Here is an 18596-nt window from a genome sequence, read left to right on the forward strand (position 1 = left end):
GCCTTTGGATATTTGTGACCAAGAAGTTTCCTGAATCCAAGCAGGTCGTTTGTCGGTGTGCTGTACCGTCAACCCGGTAACCGAACGTGGCACGCCTGCGACATAGATGTATAACGTCACACGAACGGCGTTCCCCCATTCATCGACTCAGATGTGCCAATATGGCACAATACTAAGGGCTAAAACGTTTAACGAAACTGATGAGCTCTACGCTGAGCCAGACTCTACGACCATATTGGTTCTAAGAACCAATATGGTCTGGCTCTAAGAAGTGAACGCCTTTTCATGTCATCTTTAGCTGGTCTGCATGTAAAAAAACGCACACCATCTTTATAAAACTTTTGTAATGCATTCTGTAGCAAAAAAGGGTTTTCATTTCCTTTTTGTCATTTCATTTCCATTCCAGTACCGTGTCCAGAGAGTGGACATAAATCAAGATCTCTCCCGTCTGCTTTGTGTATATTGTGGTGTGCCATAGGGTAGCATCCTGGGCCCCTTTCCTTCTTAACCTTAACATTAATCCCATCATCAATAGAAGCTAGCGCTTCGCGGTAATGATGTTTCATATCTGTGCTTGTTGTGTTGTTGTTGCGTTGTTGCGTTGACGCAGAAAACCGACTCGGCGGACTGCATTGCGTCGACTGTCCTCAGTGCTCGTGCACTTTATTTTGTGAAGATAGGTTGTGCATAGCGCTCCGGGTTTGCAGTTTACCCAAGAATAATCATATTCCATTTAGCAACTTCCCTTGTTTTGATGACACATACCGAACTGTCCAGGGGGGCTAGCATGCGTTGCGCCGTTTGAACGCCGGCCGCCAATATACGAGGAGCACACAGCGTCATCCCTCAAACTACGTTAGAGGTGCGCTCCCAGAAGATGGCGCCACAGTAATTATTCGCCCCCATAGCAAAGAAAATATGTCCGCGTTGATAGAAACTATCAATGACTTTTTATAGAAGTTGTTCACTTTATTAATGCAATGATGCTCAAAGACATACATTTGTAAGAGTGAAGCTATTCAGATAGCTTCAGTTGTTACATTTTGTAGTGAAGAGGGCCGTTAACAGCCCACCTGCAACTGTGGTATAGGTGACTATACACATAAGCCGATTCGTCATATATACGTCTTGCCACGAGCGATGTGACCACAGACCCCATCCATAATGACCACAGCGCTCTGTCATGGGTCCCCTGCTGTTTGTTTTCTGTATAAATGATGTCGTTGATGTAATGGCGGGCACTTCTCAAATAATACAATATGCTGATGTCATGCACCTTTTATTCTAGTTCGAGTAGTACTCATGATCAGTTAGCTAGATTTGAATGAAGAGTTCTCGCGTTTTTGCGAATGCAACATAACGCGGCAAATGTCACTAAATTTAAAAAAAGAACAGTTTCGATGGCCTTCCGAAATAAAGAGAACCATTACAATTTACATATTGTATTAAAGCACAAAAGTTCGCATGCGTCCATATACTTTCAAATATATTTAAGTTATTTTCTCCCCTGATCAAAAATGGCATGCTCACATTTAAATGCATGACCAATAAGGCTTTGAGAACTTTGCGTTATCTCAGAAGAAGCTTTCGAGATGCAAACAAGGAATGTAAATTACCGGCGCACTGATCACGAATAAGATTTCTACTTGAGTTCACATGGAATGTGTGGTCACCACACCATTGAAAACATTACGACATGCTTCATACTATTTAGAAAAACAAAAGCCTCTAAATTTATATGTCACCAGTTAGGACTTATACTCCTCACAGATATCACACGCTAATAAGGCGCTACTAAGGCCACTGGCGATTTCTTAACAGCGCCACGCGAGCGTCGGTTGGCCGGCCGGTCAGGGCCGCCTAAACCGCGTGGAGCGGTGACATCACCAAGATCAGCGCCTGCGCACAAATTTCACTGTAAGCCCTTATCTCTGATGAGCAGGGAATCTTGAATAAAGCTAATCAGGCAAGGGGCTGTGTCGTGCTGCTCGATAGAACCTAGCAGACGAAAGTTGCGCTCCCAGTGACCTTTGTGCGCATGCGCTACTCTTGCTGATCTCTTCGCTTCGCGCCCTTAGAAGGCGCTGACCGCCAGCCAATCGACGCTCGCGTGGTACGGTAAAAGAATCGGTAGACTGTGCTTGTGACCGTGTTGCTTGCTCTGCTATGCAAGTTCCTCAAGGGAAAACCTATATCCTATATAACCTATATAGGATATAGGAAAACCTATATGGGATTGTTTTCAGTAACCCTTCTCGGCCCACCAAAAGAAGTGATCGCCTTAAAATTCTTCTTTGAATTTCTCGATTGATTCTTTTGTGTGTTTTTTTCACATAGAATTGCGATTGGGAATGCACTTGAAGATCCTTGCGCAAATTATTGAATGATGCATTCGCCGGCCAAATTACAAGTTATTTTAGATAACGACCTCTTCTTGATATTGCTTCTTCTACTTTGTTTGATTTCTATTTTTGCGCCTAAAATGCGTTGTTCATTTGATTGAAAGTATGTATGCACATACGCCTGCGATATCTTGCTATGCAAGATGGCAGTATATCAAAATAAAGATCAATAAATATAAAATATTTCGCGTTCACTGACACTTCACCCATTCACCTCTCACACCATGGCCGACGTTGGCCCGCACCAGCCTGTGACCAGCACCAGAGCAACTCTGTTTACTTTTGGTACGCCACGCCCTCCACATCCCGAAGGCAATGACACCCGTCACCACTAGACTGCATCACCGGGTAACGCAACGACGAATTCTCAGGACTGTGCCACTTTCTAGATATTACGGCGAAAACCCTAAGCGCTTGCGCCCCTTTATAGGCAATGCATCATGACTTCAAGTGTACCAGAGAACTGGAAGAATGCAACATTACACTAATCCATAAGAAGAGAGACGTTAAAGAATTGAAGAATTACAGGCCCATTAGCTTGATTTCAGAATTGTATAAACTATTCTCCACTATAATTTCCAATAGAATAAAGGCCACACTTCAATTCAGTCAACCAAGAGAACAGGCTAGCTTTAGGAAGGGATATTCTTAAATGGATCACATCCACGTTCTAAATCAGCTAATCGAGAAATCTGCAGAGTACAGTAAACCTCTTTATATAGCTTTCATAAATTATGAAAATGCTTGATTCAGTAGAGATACCTGCAATTAAAGCGGCATTACGTAAGGCAGTAGTACATGAGGCATACGGGAATATCTTGGGCAATATATACAAAGATTCTACAGCTACCTTGTTCTTCTAAAGGAATGTAGAAATCCACCTATCAAGAAAGGGGTCAGGCAAGGAGACGTAATCTTTCCAATGCTATTCACTGCATGCTTGGAAGAAGTATTCAAGCTATTAAACATGGAAGGCTTAAAGAGTGCGGATTATCGGCGAATATCTCAGCAACTTCCGGTCTGCAGATGACATTGTCCTGTGCAGCAACAGTGGGGACGAATTGCAACAGCTGATTGAGGACCTTAACAAATGAAGTGCAAGAGTAGGGCTGAAGATTAATATGGAGAATACAAAGGTAATCATCAGCTGTGTGGCAAGGGAACAAGAGTTCAGCATCGCCAGTCAGCCTGTAGAGTCTGTGGGGGAGTACGTTTATAGAAGTCAATTACTCACTGAGCACCCTGATCAAGAGAAGGAAACTCACAGAACAAAAATAGGTTGGAGTGCATACGGCAGGCATTGCCAGCTCTTGACTGGGAGCTTACCACTATATGGAAAACAAGGATTTACAATCATTGCATTCTGACGGTGCTAAAACTTGGGGCAGAACTCGTAGGTTACCAAAGAAGCTTGAGAACAAGTTAAGGACCACGCAAAGGGTGATATAACGAAAAAGGTTACGCGTAACATTAAGAGACAGGAAGAGAACAGTGTGGATCAGAAAGTGAACGGGTATGGCCGATATTCTAATTCACATCAAGGCAAAAAACATGGAGCTCGGTAATGGGTAGTATGGATAAGCGGGGGACTATCAGAGTTACAGAATGGGGGCCAACAGAAGGGAAGCACAGTCGAGGATGGCAGGAAACTAGTAGGGGTGATGAAATGAGGAAATTTGGAGGTGCATGCTGGAATCGGTTGGCGCAGGACAGGGGTAATTTTAGATTGCAGGGTGATAGGTCTTTGTCCTGAAGTGGAGATAAAAATGGTTTGATGATGACGATGATGATGATGGTGATGAAGAAGAAGATGAAGTAAAAAGCTTTATACGCCCCCGAAATGAAAACTCTGGCGTCATGCGTTATCGTGCAATGGTACATAATCCCACGTGACCAAGTGATTACGTCACGTTGCCAGTGCCGGACCAGCTGTGGCTCGCACTGCGAAATCTAAAGGTGAAGTGCATAGAATGGAATAATGTGGGTCAGGGTGGATCAAGGTGGATTAAGGCGGAGTTTTAATTTAAGCTGATAGATCAGACAAGTCCTCAACCCTTCGCCTTCGAATCCGTCAATCATATAGCAACATCCTTTAATTGCTGTATCGCCCACAATTGCAGAAACAAAAATGATGACGCGACCTCGAGGCAGAACGCCACCCGTTCATAAGTCTCGCTCGCGCCGCGACGTTCCACACTTTCTCCGAGTGACGTCACCCAGACGTAACAGCCAAAGCGAACCGTTAAAGAATTCGGAATCTCAGTTGTACAAACTGCATACTAAATTTATGGCTAACTATACTGTAGCTTCCATTTTCCATAATGGTGATCTGATGTGCAAGTTTGTTTGCTTCTTTTCATTGTTTTACGTTATTGTAACAACCCTCACGCAATACTCAACATCGGAACCTAGGAGGACCTTGAATAAATAAACGTAAAACGAGGGAGGAGGGTACCGCGAAAACACGAGAGGAAAAGCGTAGTGTCTGCGGCGACAACCGCTACGAGTAGGTTGCCAGTTTACTTCAATTTTCAATACAACAATGACTTCTTTATCTTTCTCCGCTCTCAGCTTTGCACCAACTAAGGAAGCTTAAACGCTAGCTCTCGACGCACAGTGCGGCTGCAGTTTCTCGAATGTTATCGATACGTCTATCAGTTTTTTGCAATCCGATCGTATGCGCGACGCGAATTGTGTAGTGGTCTCTGGAAGCCACGCAGACAGCAGCGATTACATTGCAGCCTTCGACGAGTGCTGCATAGAAGACAACGCGCTTCGCCCGCAGATCAGGTTTTCGACGACCGCCGCCTTTTCTACGTGTGCCGCAAAATATGTTGGCCTCAACATATCGAGAAATAAAAACACGCATGGTGCTGGTCTCGAAGTTCACATGAGCGAGTACGGCAACCGTTCGACCACTCGTATTATGTTACCTGGAAGAATGGAGATTACTTTGGGAGACTGTGTTTGGAGCCAATGTTTAGAACGGCGCTACGATGTGCCACTATGCTTAACCAACGTTGCATCTCTGGCTGCCTTGCCAGACTATTTTAATATATTTTCTCAAACTCAACATCCCTTCAAAAACGCTGAAGTGGTGCAATGCGACTGCACACGTAGCATAAAGGTTTTATGTAACTTATGCTTGAAAGACAAATACGCGCTGCCTATCGCTAATACAAAATTAAATAAATAAAGGGTAGCCAGCCGCTACCGCCAGCCATATACCGCCCAACCATTAGGTTTTCACTTTTGGGCAAGGTAGCATAAAGCGCTTATTTATTTATTTTATTGTTTGGCGCACTTTGAAAGTATTCATCAGTTGAGAAATGTGGGCCAACTTCGTAGGCAGAGCCGTCTAACACAGCTTCTCAAAAAGCAACCTGTCACAATGGAAAAAATTCACCAACGATCACGATACTCCCTATTGCGCAATTTGAGCGCCGCACTATACGTGTTTTCATTTCGCGATATATTGGCTGGCACGGAGAACCTGCCTCGTGCAGAACGTTGTAGACGCAGCGATTGTGGCGCGAGTGCCTCGATAATCGTAGGGATTGAAGCAGCTCTGGGAGCCGCAAATTTGGTACGTTGGAGGAGGTTTGAAGCAGGAATTATCCCTTTCGGAGCTGTAAATAGCCTTTTTTTTAGCAGCTTGGTAGAGGTCATAATTTGTTTAGGGCAACACAACGGACACAAGAAAGACGACAGGACAAGGTGCCATTCTGAACTAACATAATTTTATTGCTTCACTCCTTTATAGACAGCAGAAACTAGAGGAACATGCGCAGTTAGCACCATGTGCAGGAACCACCAACCTCCGTCACAAGAGCGCACTCACGCGAAAGGATTCAAAAAAGCACATTCAGCACTGTACAAGGCTGAAGAAGGCACACTAATGCACTGTGACCCCAATGACTGTATGAAGAAAGCTTCCGATAATTCGCGGGCAGTGGTATGGTATGGTATGAATAACTTTATTTAGGTCCTGAGGGATCAGTCTGGGACTGATGTGGGCCGCTCCCACGTCGGCACAGAGAGGCCGAGCCCCTCTGCCGTCACACGGGCCCTCTGGACAGCGCTGAGTTGGTCCGCCAGCACTTCACTGTGCAGCATCCGCTGCCACCACTGTTCACCTCGAGAACCATCACCGGCCAACGCCAAGCAGCGCCAAAGCATGTGTTCTAAATCGAGCAAACCCCCACACTTACTACAATAGAGTGAAACCCCGCAGTCCAGGTTAATTTTGTTCATGATGACCGGGCTGGGGTACGTACGCGTCTGCAGGAGCCTTAATGTAACCGCCTGTGGCCTATTTAATTTAGAATGTGGCAGGGCGAATGCCCTGCGCCCTAGGTAATAGTGCTTAGTGATTTCGTTGTAGGTTAACAGCTGGTCCCTGTACTCAGGAGCGGGAGATCCAGCCCCTTCAGGGAGTACACGGCACACTAATCCTCGTGCCTCCCTGTGCGCCACCTCGTTGAGGTTACGCGGGGCTCACTCCACGGTCCCCATATGCGCCGGAAACAAAGTAACTGGATGCGAAGTGATATCCCTACCCTGCAGCAGTCTGTTAGCCGGTTCCGCAACAAGTCCTCTCGAGCAGGCTTTAATCGCAGATCGCGAGTCACTAAACACCAAAACTCTTCTTAAATCAATCAGTGCTAGAGCAATAGCCACCTGTTCGGCAACCCCCGGATCTTTGGTATAAATGGAAGCAGCATTTCTAACGCTCCCTTTGCCATCTACCACCACCACCGAATAAGCATTTTTACCATTAATCCATGCGGCGTCAACAAAAGCAGACACCTCCTCCTGATCCTTTGCCTCTCGCAACAAAGCCCTAGCTCTCGCGACCCGCCTCCCTACATTGTGCACAGGGTGCACATTCCGCGGAAACGGACGAACCATGATATTTTATCCGTTATTTTTTTTATTTTACATGTACTGCCAGCCTTGTTACCGGGCCTTAGGCAGGAGTAGGCATTTGAAATAAAAAACATATATGAAATAAGATCAAACAAGATAACAGACACTGAACAAGAATCTGCATAAAAAAACAACATAAGAGAAACCTTTCACAATCATGATTTGATTAGTAAAAACGAGAGAAGAACGCTATGGTTTATTCACAAAGTGCAGAAAGAAAGGATGAAACCGTTGGACATTCGACAGTTGTGGCAGGTAGTGCGTTCCATTCAGATATCGTGCGCGGGAGAAATGAATTTTTAAATACGTTAGTCCTGCAGGTAAAATCTCTAACCTTTTTGTTGTGATAAGAGCGCGTGTAACGGTGACTAGCCAGTAGAATATATGCTGTTTTATCTATTCCTAATTGATTGTTATACAGTAAGAAATTTCATTCTGCCCCGGTAACGCCTTATTGCAAGGTTTTCCAGTTCTGCAGCTTCTAGAAGAGGTGATGGGGATGTGCGCCAGCTGTACGAATTGAAAATAAACCTGGCTGATTTTCTTTGGACTTTCTCAATTTTAGTGATGTTGGTTAATGTGTGCGGATCCCAGACAATCGCAGCGTATTCTAGAATGGGTCGGATGAATGTTTTATATGCTAAGAGTTTTATTTCAGGTGAAGCGTTTCCTATTGATCGCCTTAAATAGCCTAGTTTCTTCATTGCTTTATTATAAATGTATGCTACATGTTCATTCCACCTAAGAGCTGATGTCAATACTGCTCCCAAGTATTTGTACGTGGACACGACTGATAAAGACTGGTTGTTAATGCTATAAGTAGGGGTTAAGGGATTCTTTTTGCGAGTAATGGTCATTGCAACAGTCTTTTTGAGGTTAATACTCATCTGCCATTTCGAGCACCAGGTTTGTATTGCATACAGCGCGGTGTTTAAAGCTTCCTGATCACTTGAATTGCGTATTTCGTTGTACAAAATGCAGTCATCTGCAAAAGGCTTTATCTTGACGCGTATGTCACTGATGACGTCGTTGATAAAGATAAGAAAGAGGAGCGGCCCTAACACTGATCCCTGTGGAATGCCTGAGTCTACGGTTGCGGGTGTTGAAGCTGCATCGTTGACCTGAACACTTTGTTTGCGTAATGAAAGGTATGCTGTAATCCAGTTAACTAAGGCGTCGTTCTTTAAAATGGGTTTTAGTTTAAGAAGTAGCTTGGAGTGAGAGACGCGGTCAAATGCTTTTTCAAAATCGAGAAATATTAAGTCTATTTGGCCTTGTCTATCTAAAGCTGTCGCTAAGTCATGAACTGTTTCTACGAGCTGAGCTACAGTAGAAAAACCTCGCCGGAAACCATGTTGTCTTGCGTCAATTATTGCGTTGTCGTTAAGAAAGGCGGAAATGTGCTTAAAAATTATGTGTTCGAGGATTTTTGCGCATGTGCATAGTAAAGATATTGGCCTGTATGATGTGAGGAGAGACCGATTCGCTGTTTTCGGTATGGGGATGACTTTCGCGTACTTCCAGTTGGTTGGAATTTCTGCGCATGACAGTGATTTCTCAAATATTAGGGTTAAATACTTTGAACACCATTCGGCGTACCGGGAAAGAAACGCATTCGGGATTCCATCAGCTCCGGGCGATTTTTTAGCGTCGAGGTTGAGCATAAGTGCTAACACACCTTCCTCAGTAATTGTGGCATCACCAATCGGCAGAATGTGTTCATAGCTAGGGAACTGTGGGCTGATACCGTCGTCACGCGTAAACACTGGCAAGAGAAAAGTGTATAACACCTGTGTCTTACCAGTACTCACGTACGGGGCAGATACCTGGAAGCTTACGAAAAGGGTTCTACTTAAATTGAGGGCGACGCAACGAGCTATGGAAAGAAGAATGATAGGTGTAACGTTAAGGGATAAGAAAAGAGCAGGTTGGGTGAGGGAACAAGCGCGACTTAATGCCATCTTAGTTGAAATCAAGAAAAAGAAATGGGCATGGGCAGGACATGTAATGAGGAGGGAAGATAACCGATGGTCATTAAGGGTTACAGACTGGATTCCAAGGGAAGGGAAGCGTAGCAGGGGACGCAGAAAGTTAGGTGGGCGGATGAGATTAAGAAGTTTGCAGGGACAACATGGCCACAATTAGTACGTGACCGGGGTAGTTGGAGAAGCATGGGAGATGCCTTTGCCCTGCAGTGGGCCTAACCACGCTGATAATGATGAATGATGATGATAAGCAATACCCTTTCCTGGTCCAGGAATGTTGATGACGTTTGCGCGTCTGCAACCCGCAAGCTTAGTTTCTTAAGACACAAGTTGAAATCGGTGCCTCCTGAGCTCAAGCTTCTAGCTTTCAACATTTTCATTGGAGAGGGGTACCTGATTGGTGCATTTAGGTGTTTACGCATTGAACGTTGTTTGCGAGCAACATTTTAGCATTCAGTGAAAGCCAGAGTCTTTTATTTGCTCATCGTCATTGGTGACTTTTCCCCCTGATTGCATAACAAGCCTCGTTCTTTTTCGGTAATTGCCTACAAATTATGTATACCGTATCAAATGCTATGTACGTTGTTATCAGTATCGGAATGTTGTTGTTTAAGTGATATAAGTATGTACCTTACAGATGGCTGAAACTTTTTTGTCATTATTCTTCAAGCCAATGATCGATATCGATGTCCTCCAATACCACAATACCATGCGTTCCTTTATGCATATATATATATATATATATATATATATATATATATATATATATATATATATATAGTCGAACCGTGCCTTTAATGCAATATATTTGCCTAGAACGGTTCGTTGATCAGATATTGCACGTTGTTAAGAGAAAGTACGCTGTTAAGTATAAACTCCATGCAAGCGATCCTGCGCGCGACAGCGACAAGCGATGCGATGGAGATGGCTGTCGCGTTCGCTCGTTGCCTTCAAGTCATACCCCATGTGAGCTACGATCTTGAGCGACGTCTCCACAATGTTGCCGGTATGAGGGCAGTAATATACGCGCCGAAACTAGCGTGACGCGTGCTTTATTAATTTAAGTCGAAGTATTTTATTGTAAAAAGCTCATAAAATATTTCTGAGGGCCTTGCAGCAGGTTCTTATCCTTGCGCGTATAAAAATTCAATCGTTTGCTCCTTCTGTGCGATAAATCGGTAGTATTAAGATAATCGCAGTCTCGTAAAGAGCGCGCGATAACGTTTTATGCTCGCTTGGCAGCTGCCCCGTTCCGTGCATCGGTTGCGCCTGACCGGCGCGGCTCCGACATTCGCAGGCCTCGCGTTTATCTGTACTCGCTGATGCAGTACATATCGCACACTCCTCTCCAGCGCCCCTCGGCTGAATAATGCCGCTACAACGTTCCAGCGATTGCCACATGCTGGCGTCGACCGGAAAAGGCAGCCAAGAGGACTTGGGCAGCGCGAGCGAGTCTGATAAGACCGCGGAGGAGAAGTATGTGTGTCGGCGCGCCAGAGTGTGACGGTTCTCCTGCCCATTTACAACTACGTGGCGTCTCACGTTTTGCTGATACGTTTGTATTCTTTAATTGCGAGGTTTTAGGTGCCGAAACCACGACGCGATTACGAGGCACGCCGCAGTGGAGGGATTGCGGATTGATTTTGATCACCTGGGGTTCTTTAACGTGCACCCAATGCACGGTACACGGGCGATCTTTTTTTCGGTTTTTTTTTTTTTTTGACGTAGTTAGCGAGACTGCGACATGAGATCCTTACTGCGTACAATTTATGGTCGCATAATGGCAACCGAACAAGTGTTCAAACGCACACGTAATACATCTTCCGGAGCTTTTCTAGAATGAAGCTTCCCAACTGGGGGATATGTTACTGGTCCGCTGGCTACAACCTGTAAAGAAGCACCTGCCAGGCCCACCCGATCTCACCATCCGAGCTAATCCTCTCTTTTGAACGTTTCTGCCCCTCTCACCCAAGAGTCGCCCATCTCCACTTAAATGCGAGAGCATTCATTTGCCTACCCCTACACACGTTGGCCTGCAGCTGCTGGGTTACATCTGGCCTCGATAGGACGACTCCGTCGCCACGCTGCTCGCCATGAGTCACACAGCGGCGCACAGATAAGCTAGCGCGTTCTTCCAGCTGACAATGAAGATAAACGTTTTCTACCTGAGAAAGGAAACCCGTACGGCCACGCCGCGATTCCTTAGAAGTCAGATACGCCGAACCACGGCCGGACAGGACTGTGCGCGCGCATATTGCAAAAGGTGGCCTTCGCGATTTTATTACTGCCCTCAGAAATATGTCCGTCCGTCCGTCCGTTTGTAACGCGTGACACGATGCTCTCCACTGGTATAAATGGGGTCCTTTGAGCGTATTATGAGAATTTCTTATGACTACGTATATATATGTATATATATATATATGTGTGTTTGCTCGATGTAGGCATCACGAGGAGCGCAGACGAGGGCGAAATCAAAATTTTCATGCGATGCATTCTTGCCGAGTTCAGGCCAGCTGTCCGTAACAAATGCCTCGCGACTGTCTCCACGTTCTCGTGGGCAGGTCGCGGAGATAATGCAGTGTAACAATGCTGGCCGACCCCGTGGTATGCACCGCGGGGTATATGCCACTGTCAAACGTGCCGCTCTTCAGCGAGCCTCTGTGACGCCGACTCGGGTCGCCTTAATTGGTCTTCAATGACTAAAAAAAAAAATTCGTTTAAATTTCTCCGGTGTTGGGCGGAGTCATACCGGCGTCATATGTACTCAAATAACGCCCCTATGAATATGTACATATACTCGCATGCGGCACGCGGGGACTTCGCTGCGGCGCTGCCAGATGGCGCAGCGCGTTCAGAGAGAAGCGCGACAGAGCATCCCGTCTGCATACACACACGCCTCATACGCATGACGCGTTTCGGCTGTTCCAATACGGTGTGTAGACACATTGCTTCAATGCTAATCGAATGAGCGTCGACATTCATCGGGAGGTGGTTTCTGCGGGATATATATTTTTTAATTATTATTATATGCAGGGGAGAAAACGCAGCTGTCTGTATATGTGTGCGACGCACATGTGTTGATTATCTAGACAGCTCACTAGAACGTATCGTGCACTACCTTCCGCTATACTTCCCGTGGTAAGTTGCCGAAGGAAAAAAGAAATCCTTTCGTCGAACTTACACTATCACCTTCCCTTATAAAGAGAGGCTGTAGGTAAACGTCCAGGAGACGTAGTGGTGGAAAACAATGTCTAGTCGCGCACAATTCATATCGGTCCCGCACCTTCTTCCATCCCACATTCGTCCCATTTGTCCACAGCGCGCATATCAACGACTCGGCTTGTATGTACACAGTAGTGAACAAAAAAAGATATCTTGAATTCGGGTCCTGCGAGCTAATGCGCTCAGAATGTTGGTGCTGCTTTATGCGAGATCGCCAACGTTTAGGGCAATGGTCTCTTGAATATGCACTGTCATCGTACTTTATTCGCACCGCACATCCCAACCATCATGTACATACATTCCGACGATGTATCGCAAGAAAGCTTATATCCACCAGCCGGGAAAAAACGCGCGCGCTGGTGACCGAAATCTTGGCGATAGGCGGGTAAGGGGTAGCCGAGCGATAATAGGAAGAGATCAAACGACGAGGGGAAAGGAAAGAAACGCACCCGCATCCACTCGCACAAAAGCTCGGAAGGAGGCAGCAGCGAACACCATAACGTGGACATCATAACTGAAAAGGATAGCGTGAAGGAGGTGGAGGGGGGGAAAAGGGGGTTTTATGAAACCGCGTCAATCAAAATATCCGTCTCCCGGTGGCGCAGCCGAAAGAATAGTGCTGGCCTCCGAGATTTCGCGCGCACGCAGTCTCGGAGACCGTGCCCCAAGCCGCATAGTTTCCTACGAAATTTACCAGAGGAAACTCTGGCGCTTCAATCGTTCGGCTAGCACTGCAGAAATGATGGTTTTTATACATGGATTTGCCTAAGTTTTGTGCCCGGGGCTTCAGACAGACATTCGTGCGGCATTATTTATTGTGCTTTGTATTGTTACGTTTCCAAGCAGTCGTGTTTTTCTAAACGCATGAAGAGCGTAAGTTTCTGCGCACAGGCATAATAATTGGAAATTTTTTGTTGAAATATATTAGTTCGCCAAGATACAATGCCGGTCGAAGCCATATGCCGAAGAATTAGGTTTAGGCAAATTTCTTTACAAACTACAATTGTCACGCTGGCAAAACCAATACTTACAGCTCCCGTGTAGGTGTCAAGGGTACCCTCTAGTAATTTTTGTGGGAAACGATGCCCGCAGCACGCGTGGTGACCAGACACTAATGCTAGCGTAACAGGTGATCCGGTCGAATTCGGAGTGAGCAGAGAAAGCCGTCCTTTCGGTGGGTGCCGCTACAAACAACGACCCAGTGTCTTGGGGGTTAAGTTTTGGCAGGTCAACCAAATTCGAAAAAAAGAGCGCGCCCGACGCAAACACCAAAGGTCGTTTGTGGCTCGTGCATGCGGGGTGGACACGATGGTATTTTTTTTTTTCTGGACTCCCCAAAAGTTCGTCGTACCTAGCCTTAAACGCCGTATTGTGACGGAAATGACGTGGAACTGACACCGGACGTTCGTCGACAACGCAAAAAGCAGTACAAAAGTCACACAACAATCATTTCGGAAGAGTGCTAATCAGACGAAACAATACAGAGGAAGCGAATCGCATACCCCTGGTTTTGTGGTTATCGCTCTTGCGATGGGACAGTGCAACAACTGCCTCGTTGCATAGAAAAATAGTACGTAGGGATGTCCTACAATATTCCTGTCATACGAGAAAGCCCCAGTTAGGAAAAGGTCCGGACGCTCGATCGTGACGTCAAGCCGTGTTTATTTTCCTTCGTCGAAAAGAAGGACCAGCCGCACAAGATCTGCTGCATACAACAGCTTGAAGGGGCGGCTGCCCCCCAAGGTTTGATCGCGCGTTTACAGCAGTATTTATTTGAATATCAGCTACTGCAACAGCAGCAGCCCACTTTCGGATGCGCACACGGCAAGAAAAAAAAAAGCAGGTATATGCAGTAGTGACATGTGGCAGATCAGCTAAAATTTGAATGATCGTGCAGTGAAAATACGGCAATCAAACAAAACCAAAATCAGACAAAACGGACTGAAGATGAATGTGCAAGCTTCTCCGAGGGAGAATTGCCAGTGCAAAACCTTTTACACCTTTTTAAGTGCAATTCACTAGAACACTAAAAACTAACTCTGGATCTATTGCACATTTCTTCAGAGAATTCATTCAGAACAGTGGGTAACCTAAGGTGAAGCAGTTGTGCGCCGTAACTTGTGCGGCGAGTGCTAACATGGCAATCAGAATCAGAATTAGAATACATTATGAGAAGTTGGGTCACATTACAAGTATTTAGTATGCAGGAGGAGGTGCCATAGTCAAAGACTGTATCGGGACCTATCTGCACAGTATATGGCGTGTTTTATATTTTGGTACATTGTCTATGTCAGTGAGAGTGGGATCTTTCATACTTAATCCTAACTTGTAAAGGCGGGAGAGTCTAAAATCGTGCAGTGATTTTACATTGACAATACGAAACCTTTGGAACGATGGTTGTGTATGGAACTTTAGAAATTAGGCGAATAACTTGTTTCTGTAACAATAGCAACTTGGAACAATGATGTCTTACATTTATTAACATTAGGTCTTATACTGTTACTGTATGGCTAGTCTTTGATTAGTGGCAGAGTTTATTAGCATGACTTGACTGGAAATTTGTAAGACTGAATAACCAGTAAAAAGGAAAGTTGTAGTGCCATCGGCGACACTGTATTTTGCTGAATCATCAATGTTCGTTATTTCATTTACGCAAATAATCAAAAGGAAAGGACAGAGACCACTGCGTTGTGGGATGCCACTGAGGACCTGCTTGGCGATTTGCACGAACTGCCTGCTATGTTGCCTGCGGAAGCTACTACTCCTCGCGTGCCATGACGATCAAGTTTTTTTAAAGTAAAAATTTGGCGACTTATACAATCGAACGCATTCGTGAAGTACAAAAATATGCACAAGACTGACTTCCGGTTTTCTAGATTTTCTAATATATATTATTTTTGGGTAAGTAGTGCTAGCCCAGTCAATTTGTTGTTCTGCAACTCGCATTGCGCTGGAGATTACATCGGTCAATAAAAGATGACAGGCGCTTTCATACGAATTTCACGAATAATTTAGAAAATGCAGCCAGAATTGACATCGGTCAGTAGTTAGAGATCATTTCTATTGCCCCTTTTTTGAATAAAACAATCTTTCACGGTCTTCATATTGCGCGGAAATACTTCTTGCCGAAATAGATACGTATGAAGTACAGCAAACAATGTAAGACTTTGCCAATTGCATATTTTATAGGTTTAATGTGTGACCCCCCCCCCCCCCCCCCCTCCGTCATTTTCGGATTTACTGCAATTGCAACACAGTAACCAATTCAACGCAAACGATCCCTTCTAGGTAAACTTCTCTCAAAAACTATACAACCGTCGCCCAAGCCTTCCCCTTGCAGAATATCCCAGGAAATGTTGCGGTCTACGTTGTCATTCTAAAGAGGCCACATGTAACGGTCTCCTTTCTACTCGGAATATTTCAATACACTGAGTAGGGACAAATAAGTTATACCGCGGAAATGCGCGCCATCTGTCTGCCGCGTACTGCACTGTAATCGCGTATTGCGCGGTAGCGGTGCATTCCACTCACTTCAGGGTTTCCTCGCAGGTTTCACGTGTCTGGTAGTTCAGTGTGGCAGGCCTGCCGGCGAGAGAGAGTCCTGCGGGGTCGCGAGCGTTGTCGCGTGGTTATGTATCTATATGCATCAAACAGCTTTCAGGCAGCACCAGTGCACCAATAAGCAGACTCGGCTCTACTGGATGATGATGTAAAAGGTACTGTGCAGTGCGCTCATTTACTCGTACCAGGGGGATTAGCGAGGGGTGCATTAGAGAAAGTGCACGGATATACGGATGCTCGACACAATGTGCGCCTCTTCAAGATATTTTATATACACGTTGCATGCCGCAATAAGTTTTTTTTTTCTCCTTTTCCCTTCTTCTTGAGCGACAGAAACCCAAAATGCCTAATTATCTTGCAGTTTGTTCGTCATCGTAAGCCCGTTTTATGTCCACTACACGGGGAAGGCCCTTTTCTCAGTGATCTTCAATTAACCGCTTGTAAATATGCACCGCGAATTTTCCAATCACATATTCAGTATGTCATATTGCACGGTTTGGCACATGCTGACCAATTCTTGCTGCAGAATGCAGTGAGGTTTTCTTTAACGCCATGCGTACTGCACTCTGTTTCACACACAGGAGGCAACGCTATCGGAAGGTGTGTGCAAGTATAGTGCGGTCACAGAAGTCGCACTCCGCGCGTTTCCCAGTACACAGTTGCTCTTGCTCCGTGACCTTTTCTGCGCAACAACTACTTTGTTATCATAAAACTGTAACTTGTGGAAGCAAAGTGACGTCAAATCACGAATTATTTATGCACGCACTTTCCGGCTTCCAGTGTGCGACGTACACCCGTGAGCAAAAGTATATGGACCAGGTGTTGCCCGGTAAAGGCGATTTTTTCCCTCTGCCTGTGAATGCAACTTGAAATTGAGGACTGCATCCAAACTTGGCATTGTGAACTTTCCAGTGTACTCGTCAATTTTAGTTGACGCATGTTAATTACAAAGAAATTTCGTTTTTTCGACGACCCTGTGGTCCGTATACTTTTGCTCACAGGTGTACAATATGTTTTGGCAACGTACGCGACCTGTGCACTGCAGCAGCTGGTCACAGAAACGTGTCGCTTCCCTCATTCGTTGGTTTATAAACTTATATCTGCGACGCCTTTAATCTAATTATGTCGTATATTGTCACACGAAAGCATCAGATCTGTAGGGGGCTATAACGTAAAGCTATTCCAAAGTGTTCTTATTCCATTTCTACAATGAGCCCGCCACAATTGGCAAAAAAAAGTTTTCGGCCCACCCCCTCTTCGCCTGTGTCACGCGACGTCACGTTCTTTTTTTTAAAATCTCTCTATGCGATATGACGTGTACCCACTGATTATGCATGATTAAAGCAAACGAAAGGAAAAATAATTATTTCTGACTCTACGCCTTTTTTTGCCATTCGCCCTCTTCTATCTATGGGTCAAAAATTTTCGAGCTGCGCCCACCTCGCCTGTCCGTCACGTTACGTCCCAAAAACGGCGAAAACTAGCCATGTCAAAGTGACGTGTATAGGGAACAAAGATGCATTAATAGGACGAAAGTAACTGACGTTTTTTTTTTTTTTTTTTTTTTTTTGAAATGGTCGTAGACTGCCCCGTTCCGAAAGGAGTCGAAGATGTCTGCCTACCGGTCACTTCGACATTGGCTACTCTGAGTTGCCTGGAAGCATGAATTTATTTGCTGTTAATGTACATTATTGCATGGCCGCGTTACGTTGTCGAGTCCTTTCACCACGTTTATGACATCGCTGTGCCGACACTTCTTCGCTGAAGATGCGCTTTAGCAGAATATATAACCTTCCGTTGCGCGCTGCGGCGATATATTTTCGACCAGCCACAGCAAGCTAAGCCAGGGGAAGCAGGCCAATCGCAGACGCCGGCATTGCCCTCTTCATCCGGTGATCAACTTTCACTGCGCGAGCTCGGCCCAACCGAAACCCTTTCCGCTGCCGCGTGCTCCTCGCCTCTAGTTAGCCAATCCGGTAAGAAGAACCTGTCCGGATACGCAATGCGATTCGTTTTGAAAGCAGACAAAAGTGACCTCCTATAAGGTTTAAACAACGCTGCGGGTCAACGCCCGATGCTTCTATAAGCGGTGAGGTAAGTTCGACGTCCGGAAACTGAAATGAAATGCAGATTGGAATAGTTTTACGTTACAGGGTCCCTAACGTTACGTTGAATTACACTGCATTGTACGCATATTACACATATAAATTTATTTCGTATGTGACGCACTACTTTCTTGGTCGCGAATGCGTGCCGTGAATGTAGTATCTCTATAGCCTCCGTAGCGTTGCTATCTATATGAAACGGAGCATAGAAGACTGGTGTTCATGCGCAAGACGAAAACCAATTACATGCAAAGTAATGGAAATGAAGTTCCGGCAAAGTACCAGCGCGCCACCGGAAAAACGGTGGCGATCGACAATATCGAACGACAGGCGCCACTCTTACACTTGCTCTGACCACGGATGAGTCTGTGCAGCCTACACCGCGGATCACT

At 45.4% G+C, this 18596-nt stretch overlaps 1 protein-coding gene across 9 annotated transcripts in view; it reads right to left on the reverse strand.

The window, feature by feature from the left end:
* The window catches only part of LOC126525087 (cholesterol transporter ABCA5-like), a 201818-nt gene that overhangs the window by 134524 nt on the left and 48698 nt on the right, over positions 1–18596 (reverse strand). For 2 of the 9 annotated variants that reach the window (XM_072287329.1, XM_072287330.1), the window contains one exon: positions 16070–16139. The exons of the other annotated variants lie outside the window; for them this stretch is intronic. The gene's annotated coding sequence lies outside the window, so the exon portion shown is untranslated. The remainder of the gene's footprint in view (positions 1–16069; positions 16140–18596) is intronic. 9 annotated transcript variants of the gene reach the window in all.

Source organism: Dermacentor andersoni, chromosome 3 (genome assembly GCF_023375885.2).
Source record: "Dermacentor andersoni chromosome 3, qqDerAnde1_hic_scaffold, whole genome shotgun sequence".
Taxonomy (NCBI): domain Eukaryota; kingdom Metazoa; phylum Arthropoda; class Arachnida; order Ixodida; family Ixodidae; genus Dermacentor; species Dermacentor andersoni.